Source organism: Cyprinodon variegatus, unplaced genomic scaffold (genome assembly GCF_000732505.1).
Source record: "Cyprinodon variegatus isolate N-32 unplaced genomic scaffold, C_variegatus-1.0 Scaffold1606, whole genome shotgun sequence".
NCBI lineage: Eukaryota > Metazoa > Chordata > Actinopteri > Cyprinodontiformes > Cyprinodontidae > Cyprinodon > Cyprinodon variegatus.
In genome coordinates, this window is record NW_015152059.1 from 10,834 (window position 1) to 14,509 (window position 3,676).

The window sequence follows — 3,676 nt, forward strand, 5'->3', positions numbered from 1 at the left end:
CCCAATGACAAAACATTTTTAAAACCTCCATATTTCAAGTTCTTCTCAGAAAAGTAGTTTTCTTACATTGAGAAAAAGTAGGTTTGACTTTAACTTGTCTGTCTCACAGCTTCATTTGGCCCATTGGCAAGGTACTTGAACCCCAGTTGCCTTATAGATTGCATGTGCTATGAATATTTATATAATTAAATGAATGTAACTAAAGTGTAAAGAGCTTTAAGTGTTGAGTATAACAATTAAATCCCAATTTAAAATTCTGGCCATTTACCAAATATGAGTGTAGAACTTAATACCTTAAAGGGTTCATTGAATGATTGTATAGGGTATTTCGTGCTGGTCCTTAAGGTCTCTGAATAGGGTGTGTAACATTGGTTGGGCTGAAAATTGCATATTTGCTGTTCTATGAGCCCTAATGCAAGCCTGGTTATAAGCCTTAAAATGAAACGACAGGTGTTCTTCCTTTTATGGTATGCTCATGAATATTTAGATGAGCTGTCCGCTGAATGGTTGGTTTACAAAGAGTGAAGCTGATGAGCAAAGACGCATCATAGCAACAAGCACTCACTCACTGAAACATCAACATTGTTGATATGGTAGGGTGACCAGACGTCCTCTTTTTCCCGGACATGTCCTACTTTTCATACCTAAAAAAATGTCCAGGGGAGATTTCAAAATTGTCCGTGATTTTGGTCAACTAGAGTGTAGTCGCAACACACCGGGTATTCGAAAGGAGCTGTCAGCTCCGGGGCTGGTCCGGGAACCCCGGCGGATGGGGGCAGGGAGCTAGCAGGTGGCTCATGGCTCTCTGCTGAGGTCCGGTCCAGTCAGCAGCCCAGCAGTCGACACTTCATACTCACCTCGGGCCAGTGAACCAGTTGGCTGATCTGTATGTCAATTTTGGGGCATGACAAAAGTACTAGCCGAAACCAAATAAGGCAACATTCCCGATTTTACGTCAACTCGGGGGCTTCTTTTGGATTTGCCCATTTTATGGTGGAAGTTTAGAATTGTGAGATTTGCAGAGAGAGGAGGTGTCGATGGGGTTTGAACTTCTCTGTACGTCCATTTCACCCACTGGACTATTGTTATTCATCTATGACAATGTAAACTCAGTTTTGCATTCTATGACCCCTTTAAACTTCCCCAATGTATTGCAGTCAGGGTTGGGTAATAGCCAGCCATAATTTTACTTCCTCTTGAGTTCTGTTAGTTTTAGAAACCTGCTGCTTAGGTACTCCATTTGGATATCTACACACACTGTAGTTACTGAAATTAATGTGTCAACATGTTTTAACCAAAAAGCATCAAACATGCATTACCAATCTGTAAGTTGTGAAAATTTGGAAAATTGTAGTTTTCCTGTCTGACTTTCTTTTACTCATCCTTCCATTTTCTTTGTCCACCCTTGCTTGTAAAGTTGTGGGTTGCCATGAGTTATCAGCAGTCTCGAGGGTAATGTTAGATTGAGCCTTTGTTTCCACTTATTTTGATTTTATTCTTGAAATGCCAACATTTTAAGATTATTTCATATAATATCTGATTACATCATGTAAACATTATTAAATCAGATATTATTTTAGAACAATTACTCTGTTCTTGGGTAACTATTCCATGTTTGTTGGAAATTATATAATATTGCTACCTTTTACCTGAGTAAACAAATAACGAAGTAGCCATGCTCTTACTTCAGCACAAGCTTTGGCTACTATTTCCAGTTCTGAATGGAGGATATCATTAAATATATGGCAAGGTTTTCATTAACATCATTAAATCACCATCATGTCTGTTATACAGAAACATGCCATCGTCTTTCAGAGGAAATTACGGAAAAATTGTCTACAAACTGGAGGCCAAACTGTCCAGGAGCTGGAGGATGGATTCCACTGCACAAAAGGAGTTCAAATTTGTTTCCAAGTCATTTTCCAACTTCAGGACCCTTTTAGTGCGTATTATATTCATTATGCTCAGAAAATAAGCACAGTGGCAGATTATTAATTGTTTTTTTTTCACCAATATTGTGTCAATTAAATGAGACAAATAAGAATAAACTAAAGTCACTCAACAAAAAGACATCCAAGATGACTGTCTAAATAATCATGTAGGGTCAAGAGTTTTAATGTACCTATACTGTAAGGTTACAGTAAGAAGAGTAGACTGAATCAGCCATTTTATGTATTAAGCCTTTATTAAGCCAGGTTAGTCAAAATGATATTCAAAATCTCTTTTGCAACCTGACCAAGAGGCCAGCAGCTTGTATCATATTTTGGGGACAACAAATTGTAGGACATCGATAGAATACATTGGAGATTATAATGTTTCCTCAATTTTTTTACATATAGGCATACAGAAAAAATATTCCTTTATTAGTTTTATTTCGATTATTAATTAAAGTTATTAAAGACAAATGAATCAAACAAATAGATAATCCATTTACTTTTGTTTTGGTTTCTTCTAGCATCTCAGTCCATGCAAACAAGCTTTATTTAATAAACAAGATCAACTGATCTATAATGAGTTACTCTGCAATCCCATTTTTAAAAATCTCTATTACATGTTGGGGATTATTATTTTTTTGCATTACAGACATCTGGGCTACAGTGGCGTCAGATGCAGGAGTTTGCCCTGCAACTGGAGGGAGTCAGTTCAAACTGCTGCTCCTTTTTCCTTTGTTGTTGTGTTCTTGGGCAAAATAAAACTGTCATATTGACTTTATATCTGGCATTCTTGCAACCATCCTCTGCCATCCTCCTTAATTACATGTTATTGTCAAGATGAGGGTTTTATTCCTGAATGTGGACATGTCTCTCCTTTTCTCTAATCTGGGTTTTTGAGCATTTGCGTAAAGATCATAGAAGCTTTGCTGTGTCTTAAGAATGTTAAAGTTTTGTCACCAGATTGTAGTTGAATGAATATGGTTACATATATAAATAAAGGAAAATAGAGACAGAACGATTCTGTAGCAGAAAGGGAAGATTCCTTTCATTGTTATTGTTTTAACATACATTACTTCATTTCAAAGACCTAAAGCATCAGATTAAATTGAAATTGTTTTAAATAACATCATTTTACATGAGTTTAATTTCAATTCAGTTCCTTAATATAGTGCCAGTTCACAGCACCAAGGCTCTTTAAAGAGACAATTCATCCAGATCATACTGTCAGATTGGTTCAGATTCTTCTATCTAAGGAAAACCAGCTGATTAAATCAGACTTATTGACTCGAAAGCAAAACCTCAAACCAATCATGCTTGTAGCGACAGTGGACAGGAAAAACTCAATTTTAACAGGAAGAAACCTCAAGTAGAACTAGGCAGAGGCCTTTTGCCCACTGGGAGTCCAAGCAGAAGCAGACATAAAGAAGCAGAGATACATAAGGTAACCTTTGGTTGCATTTAATAACTATATATTATTGACTGTATATTTATGTAAGTCTTTGTGCATAATTTTATTTTAAAATTGACTGAGGTATTTTTGGTCATGGCAGCCCACCATGATTATCTATATTTTATAGAGAGACATGCAGCAAACCATAGGGATCTGTTTCATGAAGCAGGTTTACTGAAATCTCTTAGGTTGTCTAAACCTGAAAACAAAAAAGAAAAGAAACTCTGACTTCTCTGGTTCACAAAGAGAGTTCCCTCAACCTCTGTTTCAGTCACCGTAGTAGCATCCTCCC